Source organism: Puma concolor, chromosome D3, assembly GCF_028749965.1.
Source record: "Puma concolor isolate L17-30 chromosome D3, mPumCon1.1.hap2, whole genome shotgun sequence".
NCBI lineage: Eukaryota > Metazoa > Chordata > Mammalia > Carnivora > Felidae > Puma > Puma concolor.
In genome coordinates, this window is record NC_141678.1 from 77,594,757 (window position 1) to 77,608,783 (window position 14,027).

At 40.6% G+C, this 14,027-nt stretch overlaps 1 protein-coding gene across 7 annotated transcripts in view; it reads right to left on the reverse strand.

The window, feature by feature from the left end:
* The window catches only part of ALPK2 (alpha kinase 2), a 120,324-nt gene extending 116,368 nt beyond the window's left edge, over window positions 1-3,956 (reverse strand). For 2 of the 7 annotated variants that reach the window (XM_086683113.1, XM_086683109.1), the window contains exons 1-2: window positions 2,574-3,336; window positions 1,162-1,321 (exon numbers count right to left, since the gene is read on the reverse strand). The gene's annotated coding sequence lies outside the window, so the exon portion shown is untranslated. Of the gene's footprint in view, window positions 1-1,161; window positions 1,322-2,573; window positions 3,348-3,531 lie in introns of those variants that run through there. The other 5 variants (XM_086683112.1, XM_086683110.1, XM_086683107.1 and 2 more) reach the window with 4 other exon arrangements.
* Window positions 3,957-14,027: the final 10,071 nt, after the last annotated feature.

Here is a 14,027-nt window from a genome sequence, read left to right on the forward strand (position 1 = left end):
CATAATTAGCACAGACACCACTTTGTGTGCCTCGATTTACCTCTACATCCCATTCCTATGGGATATGAAAACTCATATTTAAATATGGTACTGGTAGGGGCGCCTGGGTGGCGCAGTCGGTTAAGCGTCCGACTTCAACCAGGTCACGATCTCGCGGTCCGTGAGTTCGAGCCCCGCGTCGGGCTCTGGGCTGATGGCTCAGAGCCTGGAGCTTGTTTCCGATTCTGTGTCTCCCTCTCTCTCTGCCCCTCCCCCGTTCATGCTCTGTCTCTCTCTGTCCCAAAAATAAATAAAAAAATAAAAATAAAAACGTTGAAAAAAAATAAAATAAAATAAAATAAATATGGTACTGGTATACACTGACAAGTATCAGATGACGTTAATAAATCTCTACCTCTCCTTTCAGATGCTAAATACATCATCAACTATTTTCAGACAAAAGTAGGGGCGCCTGGATGGCTCAGTCGGTTGAGTGTCTGACTTCGGCTCAGGTCATGATCTCGCGGTGTGTGAGTTCGAGCCCTGCGTCCGGCTCTGTGCTGACAGCTCAGAGCCTGGAGCCGGCTTCGGATTCTGTGTCTCCCTTTCTCTCTGCCCCTCCCCCGCTCATTCTCTCTCTCTCTCTCTCTCTCTCTCTCTCTCTCTCTCTCAAAAATAAAAAAACATTAAAAATTTTTCTAAAAATAATCATTGGACTGATGTCAAAAATATGTAGCTTCCACTACTTTAATAGTTTATATAATGAAAGCATTCAGAAGTTTTAGCGAGAGAGAGAGAGAGACAGAGAGAGAGAGAGAGAGGGAGGGAGGGGGAGCTTTTTAATTAACAAAGGAGAAGAACTGGCCTTTGGGGAGAAGCGAGGATAGGACAGATACCGTAGGTGTATTTATGTGTGATCCCCATCATTCCTGTCAAAGTGGATGTTGGTACCTTCGTTTTATAGATGAGAACCTTGGAGTTCAGACAGGCTGAAAAACTGTGCTAAAGTCAGGATTTGATTGGAAATCTGACTCCTCCGCCCAGATTAGCAGTTTGGCTGCACCCTTCTAACGCAGGCTGATGTCCATGCTGTAGGTGTGCATGGGGTGCTAAAACATGAATTAGATTGGGGCGGGGGGAGGGGGTGGGTTGCAGCTGACAAAAGCATGAATTCCACCCTACCTAAGAGTCTTCCCCAAATTGCGATTGAGTGTTTTGCAGAAACTTCAAGGGGCCAGTGTCAGTCGGCAGCAGACTTGCTTCGGTTTGTTTGAAATCCTGACTTCCAAGATCTGAACGTGGTTATTGACCATCAGTGCTTGTTGATACAGGGTTTGTCAACCTGTTGATTCAGAAGGTCACTCACAACATCCTGGATTTGGGCTCCAAAGCCTAACAGCAGTGAAGCTCATGCAATTTACCCTTAGCTGGGATGCTATTTAAAAAAAAACCTCTCTTACCATTCCTGGTTAGTTAAGCTTCAAAAATGAAGGATACCTTCACTTAAGGAAAAGGTTGGGGCAGGGAAATAGCAGAGCAGAAGCAGCACTAAATGCTGTTCTTGCTTTTATCTATTTTTAAATGAGTGCCAGATGTCTGTAACTGACACCCTTAATCAGTGGTTTTAAAGTTTAGATGTGTTCACCAAAATGTAACGTAACAGTGGTTCCATTTTATCGATGGCTTTTTTTTTTTTTGATTGACTTTTGCCTTACGTTTTTAAGGAATCTATTTAACAAGTACAACATCATGCCGATAGTTAAAAATACGGTACTCTACACTTTAAAATTCATTGAGCACTGGGTGTTGTATGGAAACCAATCTGACGATAAATTATATATATATGTATATGTACATGTACATGTATATGTATATACATATATATATGTATGTGTATATATATATATATATATATATATATATATATAAAATAAAATTCATTGAGAGGGTAGATCTCATGTTAGGTGTTTTTACCACAATTTTGAAAAAGAAAAGGGAAAGGAAAGCAGATCTCTTGAATGATTCGGTGAATGTCTGCATCAGCCATTTTGAAATGCCTGATAGCTTTTCAGCCATTTGCCAGATGAGATACTGCTGTGTCTACCCAGAAGGTAGGGATTTTCAATCATTCATACCGTCCAAGCAAAACAAATAACTTCTGACTAAAATGCTCAAATATTTCAGGCTAAAGGATCTGGGGCCTGAGTCATCTGGGTAATTACCTCAGGTTTTCATGTTACTTTGCACAGCCTTGGCGGACCACTCCTTTGAATCATCCTGTGTGCCTGATTTTTCTAATTGTCGAGATAGCCAGGATGTGAAAGAATCTACTTCAATTGCTATCGGGTCACAATAAACGGGCATAAAAAATAATCATTTCTACAAAAGGGTTTGAATGGATCTAAACTACAGACGATAATTTGGCCACTTTAAAACCCTGGCTAGCCAAATATGCCATACAGCCCCGACGTGTTTCCTCCTGTTGTATTTCGTAAGGAAACCACCTGCTTTGTTCCGTATTGCAGAAAATGCCAACGACTACTTATTTAAAGCACAGCCATTCTTCATGTAAAATCCAAAGTCCAGATACTTACTTTTCAATACTTTTTGTCCAAGAGACGTGATAGGAGGGCTGGCTCGGCTGTGGGCTCCCCAGGCTGTGTGGGAGGCATTGATTGGGTGTCCCTGCTCCTGGGACTGGGGAGATTCGGAGGAGTTACGGGGTTCAGGGTCTTTTCGATGTTCGGGTCAAAGCACAGTTGGGTCTGTTTCCAGGAAAGCTCCTATCTTCCTAAGAGGGAAAATTCCGTGCCCAGGGAAGTTCTGGAAGAAGACTTTTTTTTCCCCCTGCCCTCGAATGAACTAGGTCATTGCTGAAGCTGGAGAATATTTTTTAGCATCACTGTGATGAAACTTGAGGGCTGTTTCTGCAGGAGGTGTGACCCTTGTTGACGCCACCGGGGAGGCCCTGGCAAAGGGGCCTGGTGAAATGCAGCCCCAGTGAGCTGATGAAACCCAGACGAGCTGTCCCAGAGGCTTGGGACACCAAGCAGCGTTCTGCAAGATTGTGCAGGACCTCAGGGTTAGTGGCTTGCCTCTTAAAAAGGCAGGATCTTGCTGCCGGATAAAGTCTTTTGAGAGTAACACCAGCAGCTCTCATAGCAAGATTAGCAGGCATTTGAAGTACACATAGGAAACCCGTGGACGGACGGGGCGGAGGGGGTGGAGCCAAGGTGAAAAGAAGAGGCATTGTGTTGTTTGTTTAGAACGAGTACTGCAGTCGTCTGAAGTTCTCTGAAAAACGCAGAAGCCACAGGCAGGATCCACCCTCCTCCCCCTCCTCCCGCAGCAGTCCTCCCCCGCCTCTCTCTCTCTCTCTCTCTCTCTCTCTCTCTCTCTCACACACACACACACACTCTCTCTCTCTCTCTCTCTCTCCCTTCCTATTTTGATTATAGTAGTAAGAAGAGCATTAGAGGAACACCAGAAGAAAACCGTAGAAGAGATACCATAAATCCTTCCAAACTGTTGAGAATCGTTCCTGTTACGTACCAAAGTAGAATCTGTAGCGTGGCCATTTCTTTTCCTGAATTTTGTCCAAATCCAAGACGGAAGATTTAAAAAAATCCAGAAGCATTATTCTGTCACTGCTTTGCCTCTCTGGGAAAGTATTTTCATGTGCCACACCTGGAAACTGACAGCTTGGAAAGAAACTTCTTAGGGACGCTCACTGAGAGGGCTAAAATTAGCAGCGCCGAGTGGGTGACCTTGAAAGGGACATACCTAGACATATTCCCTCTGTAGTGGGCAGTATAACCGTCAAAAGCAAACTGTGCATCATTCTACCTGGATGGAATGAAATGTTTCACAAGATTCATCATCTAAAATTATTAAACATCAAGAAGCATACGGTCGATGTGTTCTGTTTCTCAGTATTATCTTCATACGAGAAGAAAAATATTGAAAGCTGAGAGACTCTAAAATAATGACTTGCAACCAAATGCAGAAATTACCAACCCTTGGTGACTGTAGGTTTGGTTGGTTTTCTTTAAAGCTGGATTCGCTTCACAGAGGATCTTTCCAAATAAAGGGAGAGAACATGAAGTTGAGAGAGCAGATAGAGGAAGACGTGATGATAAAAAATAAATAAAAGTTCCCATACAGCAGCAGGATAGGATAAAGACGAAAGGGAACCAAATCCCAGTGCAGCAGACAGACATAGATGGTCATGAGCTTTTAAATGGAAAAGTTGACACTCATTATGAAATTTAATCTTGTTCCTGGCAAACAGTCTGAAAGGTGGACTCCTCAATGCCTACCATTCATCTCCTAGTAAAATAAACTCAAGGAACAGAGGATGAAAATATAAATAACATATTTTATATAATGTATAATAAATATATATATATTTTAATATATAATGGATTTGCCTATATGTGTCCTACTGTTCATCTTATTTGCCTGCAGCCACAGAATTTCTGTTTTAATCTGAGGTTTGGGGAGCAAGAATAGAAGACAATCAGAAACAGACCTTGGGATTAAACTCAATTAGGCCAGGACACTGTTCTGAATTTTCGGTGATTATTCAAAGGAGAGGATGGAAGGTTTAAGGTGTTGAAGAGAAAAAGAAACAGGAGGGCATATATTTGGGCCCCTTCAATAGCATCAAAAAGTACATGACTTTGTGATTAAAAATGAAGACCTAAAAATATTTAGCGTTATTCCAGGTAAAGTAGCACGGCACATAAGAAAATATGTGTAAACCATCTCTTTTTCTGAAGCTATAGGAAGAAAAACAGAAACTTCCCTTCGTAAGGGGATTTTCCAACCAAAGAGCAGAGTTGAAAACGTATTTTTTATGAGATGTCTTTTAACTGCTTCTCCTAAAGGCCTTCAGGGCTTTGTTATTTTCCTGGCTTCTCAAACGAATGGATGCCTCACAATTCACCGGCCACTCTAGGCTTGCTGGGGACTGGGATCTAGTCAGTTCCCAAAGAATCTGCATATTTAAAGCCAATTCATTAGGTCCTCGAGCTACTCTACAGTCCCATCAATCGGGCTTGGATTGGTACGTGAGGAGTTTATCTGTTCATTTTATCCCTCCTGGCACAGAAGGCCCTCAAATGTTCAAGTCTAATGGGAGGAGTGATGAATGCCCTTTCCAGGAGAGCACATTCTTGGCCGAGGCTTGGTACCAATCACATGTCAGGTCAGATCAGATTTTCTGCCAGGGTCCTCGGGCCAAGCTGGAGCTGAGGCAGCCACTCAGGCTTCAGGCACAGTCAGCGTTTGGGGAGAGTGCCCCACTACTGAGAGCATCAGCTCGGGTTCCCTCTCTCTCAACAGTCCCTCCCTGCCCTGGGCCCAGGGGTTCCCATACTTGGCACACTGGGTGCGGTATCTTGCTTGGGGGACACGACCCGCATCCAACCTTGCAGCCTTCATCCAGTTCCCCGAGCTGCCAGGCAGGTAGGCCAATTCAACAGGCGTTTGGATCCCTTCGGTACAGTGGCAACAGATATCAATGCAAAGAGGACTGTGTTCTCTCACGGCGTTTTTCATCCCAGGTTAGCAGGTTTCTATAAAATTCTTCGTGAGGTTTGAAGTTCAAAACTATGTACAAAATAATTTTTAAAATGCAGTGTTATCAGGGCACCTGGGTGGCTCAGTTGGTTTAGCCTCCGACTCTTGATTTCAGCTCAGGTCATGATCTCATGGTTGGTGAGTTTGAGCCCCACGTCTGACAGAGAAGAGCCTACTTAGGATTCTCTGTTCCTCCTCTCTCTGTCCCTCCCCTGCACATGCTCTCTCTCTCTCTCTCTCTCTCTCTCTCTCTCGCTCTCTCAAAATGAATAAATAAACATTTAAATAAAATGCAATTTTATCAGAGTTCATATATCCAAGAGGGTTTTTTCCAAACATATGAATGTTGTTTGGAAGTTCCAGTTCATTTTCCCCTGGCGTATCAAATTCTAAACGGGGATTAGGTTCACAGAACACCTTACAGAAGTATTTAATCCATCAAAGTCCCAAAGTACCAGATTTCAGGGGTGCCTGGATGGCTCAGTCCGAGTGTCACTCACTCAGTTGAGTGTCCGACTCTTGATTTCACCTAAGGTCCCATGGTTGATTTCACCATGATCCCAGGGTCGTGGGATAGAACCCCGAGCCAGGCTCTGTGCTGAGTGTGGAGCCAGCTTAAGATTCTCTCTCTCTCTCCCCCTCTGCCACTCTCCCCCAGTCCCTACTCCCCCACTCTCTCTCTCAAAGTAAAATAACAACAACAACAACAACAACAAAATACCATATTTCAGCTTCCTAAAACCACAAGTATCAAAACTAGGTTAAAATTCAATTTAACTAAATATGAAAGTCTAAGTATCTGCAAAAAAATATATGTATGTATATATACATTATATATATAATATATATATACATTATATTATATATAATATATATACATTATATTATATATAATATATATACATTATATTATACATATAATATATATTATATATATATTATATATATTATATACATATATATCTCCAGACTTTGACTTCCTATATATATTATATATATATATATATATATATATAATATATATATATATAATATACATATACATCTCCAGACTTTGACTTCCAAGATAATTCTGGCACAGTTTATTTTAGTTTCATTTTTAAAACAGCCATTAAAAAAGCATTGCAACTCTGAGAATAGAGGCAAAATTCCAATTTTCATAAATTTGTATGCTAAGCCCAAGGCCCAATTTCACAAATAATTACTTAGTAAAATTAATGAGTTGAACAGTGTATGGAAATTTAAATTTAAAAATATTTAAATTTAAAAAATATTTGTGTGTGCTATTTGTACTAAGTATTTTACGCACGTTTCCTTTTTAAGTCTTTTAACCTCTGATCATAAGAGCAATACAAACTCATGACTGAACATTACACACTCGTTACTGAAAATCTTTAATATTTTGATTTTGAAATCGCCCGCTACCCAGAGAGAGCCACCATTCTGGCACATTTCCTTCTATCTGTTTTATTTTTCCTTTCTGCATACTTACACATTCAGAAAGCGACATTAGTGGGTGAAAAGTTATGAATATTGTAAGGTTTTGAAACATATCACCAAAAAAAAGTATTGCATTTTCCCTGGCCGGTATGAACCCACCCACCTCCCTGAGGGAGCAACTCGCGACACTAAGCACATCACTGAAAATGTCTGGCCAATCTAAGACGCGAAACTGATATTTTAATGTACATTTCCTTGATTGCTGATGAGGCTAAATATGATTTCATAAGTTCACTGGCCCTTTTTCTTTCATGAATTGTCTCTTCAATTGTTTTTGGTCAACGTTGCTATTTGAGTATTTTCCTTTGGCACACGTAAAAGCATTTCATATGTAATTTGCTGCAAACAGGCTCTGCCTTCCAATTTGTGATTTGCCCTTTTCTGTGGGAAGTTCTGACGTACAGAAGTTATGAATGTTTACTTGCTAAAAACCATCTCCAGGCGAGGAGGAAAGGAGGAATTGTTGTTTAATGAGTTCTGAGTTTCAGTTTTGCAAGATGCAAAAGTTCTGGAGTTCTGTTTCACAGCAACGTGAATATACTCAACACTACTGAACTGCACGCTTAGAAATGACAAGTTTTGTTATTTTTCAAGCCATAACAAAAAAGAAAACTATCTTTCTCCTATGGTTTCTTCCTTGGCCTGCAAAGCCTCCATACTTCCGTGCACTTATCCACTATCCCATGCTGCTATGAGTAAAGCTGGGTTTGAATCAAGCCCTTCTCCCTTTTTCATATCACTTCATCTGTCCTGGATCAGTGTGTGTCTTTTTCCTTAACCCAGATCTCTGAGATTCTCAGTTTCCTTGACGCTTTAGGACTTCCACCCTTTGGAACTAAGAGATTGATACAGAGACGATTTGGGTTTGAAGATTCTAGATCTACTCCCCATCCCCGCCCCCGCCCCCCCCCCCCCAAAAAATAGAATGAAATCGGAGTTAAGACTTTTTTAAGTTTATTTTGAGAGCGCGCCCACCCATGAGCAGGGGAGGAGCAGAGAGAGAAGGTGAGAGAGAATCCCAGGCAGGCTCCATCTGTCAGCTCAGAGCCCAATCCAGGGCTTGATCTCACGAACCATGAGATCACGACCTGAGCCGAGAATGAGAGTTGGGACGCTTAACTGACTGAGTCACCCAGGTGCCCCAGGAGTTTAGACTTTTAACTGTGACTGAATAAAGGGCTGGAAAATCTTCTTTCCTGAAAGCAACTATAAATATGGATGAAAGAAAGGAAGAAAGAAAGGAGGGAAGTAAGGGAGGGAGGGAGAAAGGAAGGGAAGGGAAAGGAAGAGAAGGGAAGGGAAGGGAGGGGGCTAATACAGACAAGCAGCCATTTTAGTACTCTAGATGTCAACCAAAGGCATGCAACAATTTAAAAAGCATTTATGATTGAAAAACTTCTGCATTTGGGGTGCTAACAATGAGTCTCTAAGGCATTCTTGCCTGAACTGGCTCCCATTCCCCCATCCAGCTCCAACGTCATGGAGGTTATGCTAAGGCAGGCTGTGAGCACTGGCATTGTCTCCGCCATGGTCAAAGGGGACTCCCTGGATTTAGAGCAGTGGAAAACACCTGTGCCGAGCAGCATTAGCAATGCTCTTGGTAGAGGATGAGTGGAGAAGACCAACAGCTCTACCAGTTTGAGAATGGGATTGGGGTTAGGGCAAGCATCTGTCTGGTTGAGGTAGCAGGCATGTGCAATGGAGACCAGAGAGGACCCAACTATTCACTCACACATTCCCAGACTGCACAGAGGAGACACAGAAGGACCCAGCAGAAAGTAAGCATCAGGGTAGACTCAAACATGGCCAAAACTTGAATGTGTTTCCCTACCCACACACAGATACATTGATAGAGGATGGAAGTTTTATTGGCTCAAGGTATCTGAGTACACCTCTGTCTAATCATTAGCCGACTTGAGGCTCTGCAGACACAGGAGTGACCCCTAGGAAGCCAAGCTTTACAAAAATTTAAAGAGGGGTGCCTGGAGAGCTCAGTTAGTTAAGCGTCCAACTTTGGCTCAGGTCATGGTCTCAAGGTTCATGGGTTCAAGCCCCACATTGGGCACATTGTCCGCACGTAGCCTGCTTCGGATTCTCTGTCCCCTTCTCTCTGCCCCTCCCCTGCTTGTGCTCTCTCAACATTTTTTTTTTTAAATCTAAAGAAAAGTGAGTAGAAATATCTGTGTCCACATACTTTGGAGGAGACAGATTTCACAGATTTATCTCAGGCAGGTTACTAACCTAACAAACAAATAACCAAGCAGCAGCAACAACTTGTGTGGGGGAGAATGGTTAGAATTCAGTTACCACAATATATTATCTAAAGTTTCAAGTTTTTAAACAAAAAATATGAAACGTGCAAAGAAATAAGACAGTGTATTCTTACACAAGGAAAAAAGCAGTCAGTAGAAACTCTCTGAGTGTCCCCAGTATTACCCTGATACCAAAAACAAAGATATCACAAGAAAATAAAACCAAAGACCAACATCTTTCAAAAACATAAATGCAAAAACCCTTGACAAAATACTACCAACTGAAATGAGCAACATATGAAAAGGATTATATACCATGACCAACAGGGATTTATCCTACTAATGCAAGGATGGTTTCACATCTGAAAGTGAGTCAATGTAAAACACTGTTAATAGTATAAAAGACCAAACCACATGATTATCTCAATAGAAGCAGGAAAAAAAATCTGATAAAACATAATATCCATTCATGATAAAAACTCTCAGAAGTTAGGAATAAAGGGCATCTACAAAACAAAACAAATAACCCACAGTTTTACTTAATGGTGACAGAATTGCTATTATTATTATTATTTCCCTAATATCAGGCGGAAGCAAGGACATGACTCTTGCTATATCTATTCAACAATGTACAAGAGGTTCTAGGCAGGGCAATAAAGAAATAGCATTAAAGCATCCGTATTGGAAAAAAAGAAGTAAAACTACCTTCATTCATAGATGACAAGATCCTGTATGTAGTAAATCCCAAGGATTCAACAGACAACCCACTGCAACTAATAACACGGGTAGTGCCAGCTAATCTTTCACAAAGGAGGAAAGAATATCCAATGGAATCAAGACAGTCTCTTCAGCAAGTGGTGCTGGGAACACTGGACAGCGACATGCAGAAGAATGAACCTGGACCACTTGCTTACACCAGACACAAAAATAAACTCAAAGCGGGTGAAAGACCTCAATGTAAGACAGGAAGCCATCAAAATCCTGAAGGAGAAAGCAGGCAAAAACCTCTTTGATCTTGCCCGCAGCAATTTCTTACTCAACACGTCTCCAGAGGCAAGGGAAACAAAAGCAAAAATAAACTATTGGGACCTCATCAAAATAAAAAGCTTCTGCACGGCGAAGGAAACAATCAGCAAAACTAAAAGGCAACCGACAGAATGGGAGAAGATATTTGCAAATGACATATCAGATAAAGGGTTAGTATCCAAAATCTATAAAGAGCTTATCAAACTCAACACCCAAAAAACAAACTATCCAGTGAATAAATGGGCAGAAGACATGAATAGACACTTCTCCAAAGGAGACTTCCAGATGGCCAACCGACACATGAAAAAATGCTCAACCTCACTCATCATCAGGGAAATAGAAATCAAAACCACAATGAGATACCACCTCACACCTGTCAGAATGGCTCACATTAACAACTCAGGCAACAACAGATGTTGGCGAGGATGCGGAGAAAGTGGATCTTTTTTGCATTGTTGGTGGGAAGGCAAGCTGGTGCAGCCACTCTGGAAAAGAGTATGGAGGTTCCTCAAAAAACTAAAAACAGAACTACCCAACGACCCAGCAATTGCACTACTAGGCATTTACCCACGGGATACAGGTGTGCTGTTTTGAAGGGACACGTGTACCCCCATGTTTATAGCAGCACTATCGACAATGGCCAAAGTATGGAAAGAGCCCAAATGTCCATCGATGGATGAATGGATAAAGAAGATGTGGTATATATATACAATGGAGTATTACTCGGCAATCAAAAAGAATGAAATCTTGCCATTTGCAACTAGGTAGGTAGAACTGGAGGGGATTATGCTAAGTGAAATTAGTCAGAGAAAGACAAATATCATATGACTTCACTCATATGAGGACTTTAAGAGACAAAACAGATGAACATAAGGGAAGGGAAACAAAAAGAATATAAAAACAGGGAGGGGGACAAAACAGAAGAGACTCATAAATATGGAGAACAAACTGAGGGTTACTGGAGGGGTTGGGGGAGGGGGGATGGGCTAAATGGGGAAGGGGCACTAAGGAATCTGCTCCTGAAATCATTGTTGCACTTGATGCTAACTAATTTGGATGTAAATTTAAAAAAATAAAAAAATAAAATAAAGGTGAAAAAAATAAAAATAAAAAAATAAAACGGGTGGCAAAGTCACAAGATATAAATCAATACACAAACATCGGTTGTATTTCTGTATACTAACGACAATTCAGAAATAAAATTAAGAAAACGATTCCACCCACAATAGTATCAATGAGAACAAGATACTTAGAAATAAAAAGATTTCTATACTGAAAACCGTAAAACACTTGAAAAATTAAAGACTAAATAAATGGAGAGACATTCCACATTTACGGATTGGAAGACTCAGTATTGTCAAAGTTGCAATTCTCCCCAAATTGATCTGTGTGTTCAACACAAGCCCTATTAAAATCCCAGAAGGATTTTTGTGGAAATTGACAAACTGATCCTAAAATCTATATGGACATTCAACAGAATTCGAACAGCCAAAATAATTTTCAAAAAGAGCAACGATTGGAGAACTTCTACTCTCTGATTTTAGAACTTCCTAAGAAGCTACGATAATCAAAACAGTGTAATGCTGGCACACTGTCACATAGACGGATTATCAATATAGATGTAGCAGAAATGAGAAGCCAGAAAGAAACCTATGTCTACGGATTTTTGGCAAAGGTACCAAGACGGTTCAACAAAGGAAAGAATGGTGTTTTCGATAAATGGTGCTGGGACCATTGGGTATCCATATGCAAAAAATCTGAACTTTGAAACTTACGTCATACCATACACAAAAATTTAACTCAAAATGGATCACGGACCTAAACGTAAATAAGTGCTACGATCATAGACTTCTGGAAGAAAACACAGGAGAAAATTGTGACTTTGGGTTATGCAAAGAGTTCTTATATCAGTTGTCCTTTCCATTAAGCATGATCCATAAAAGTAAAAATTAGCAAAGTGAATTCCATCAAAATTAAAAACTCTTTTGCTTCAAAAGACTTCATTACATATCACATACTAGGAGAAAGTATTTGCAAACCATATATCTCATAAGGGACTCATATCCGGGGCGGGGTGGGGAGGAATATATATTTCTCTTAAAATTCAACAATAGAACAACAAATGACCCAATTAAATAGCAAAAGACTTGAATAGACATTTCACCAAAGAAAATATACAAATGGCTCATAAGCACATGAAAGGATGTTCAACAGCATTAGTCATTAAGGAAATACAAATAAAGACCACAACAAGATACCATTATGCACCCAGGATGATGGCTATAATAAAAGACACAGACAATACCAAGTGTCCATGAGGATGGGAAAAAACTGGAACCCTCGTTCAGTGTTGATGGGAATGTAAAATGGCACAGCCAGTTTAGGATACACTTTGGTAATCTCTTAAAACATTAAGCATATCTTTACCATACAACCCAGTAATTTCACACCTGGGAATCTACCTGTAAGAAATAAAAACACACATCCCAACAAAATCCTGTATTCTAAAAACTAGAAACAATCCAAGTGGCTGTCAACCAGTGAATGGATAAGACAAATTATGGTATATCCATTCATACAGTAGAATACTATTCAACAATAAAAAAGAAAGGACAACTGAGAGATGCTACAACTTAGGAGAAACTCACCATTATGCTAAGTAAAAGAAGCGAGGGGCGCCTGGGTGGCGCAGTCGGTTGGGCATCCGACTTCAGCCAGGTCACGATCTTGCGGTCCGTGAGTTCGAGCCCCGCGTCGGGCTCTGGGCTGATGGCTCAGAGCCTGGAGCCTGTTTCCGATTCTGTGTCTCCCTCTCTCTCTGCCCCTCCTCCGTTCATGCTCTGTCTCTCTCTGTCCCAAAAATAAATAAACATTGAAAAAAAAATTAAAAAAAAAAAAGAAGCGAAACACAAAGAACTACATATTGAATTATTCCATTTCTATGAAACGTAAAAAAAAAAAAAAAAGCAAATGTATAGACACAGAAAATATATCAGTGGTTTTCTAAGTCTGGGGGTGGGAGGAGGCTTTCATGCAAATTGACATGAGGGGACTTTTTGGAATACGGAAATCTCTAGAATGGGATTGTGGTAATGGTTGCACATGTATAAATATACTAAAAATTACTAAACTGTACATTAACAATGAAATAATTTTATCCTGTAAATTATACTTCAGTAAAGCTGCTTAAAAAATAGAACAAAACAGGGGCGCTTGGGTGTCGCAGTCGGTTAAATGTCCGACTTTGGCTTAGGTCATGATCTCTTGGTTCCTGAGTTCGAGCCACGTGTCGGGCTCTGTGCTGACAGCTTGGAGCCTGGAGCCTGCTTCGGATTCTGTGTCTCCCTCTCTCTGCTCCTCTTCCACTCGTTCTCTCTCTTTCTCTCTCAATATAAATAAACTTTTCAAAATCTTTTAAAAATAGAATAAAACTGCTAATGGATTCCTTACTTATCCTTTTAAACAATTTTTATTTGTACTTTATTATTTTTATTTTTTTCCAGCTTTATTGTGGTATAATTTACATATAGCTTGCAAACATTTTCTTTTCTACATAGTACCAGCGGTCTTTTCTCTCTGTTGATTATCTCCCTGGCTGACAGAAGCTTTTTATTTTGATGTAGTCTCACTAGTGCCTTTTTGCTTTGGTTGCCTGTGTTTTTGGTGTCATATCCACAAAATCATTGC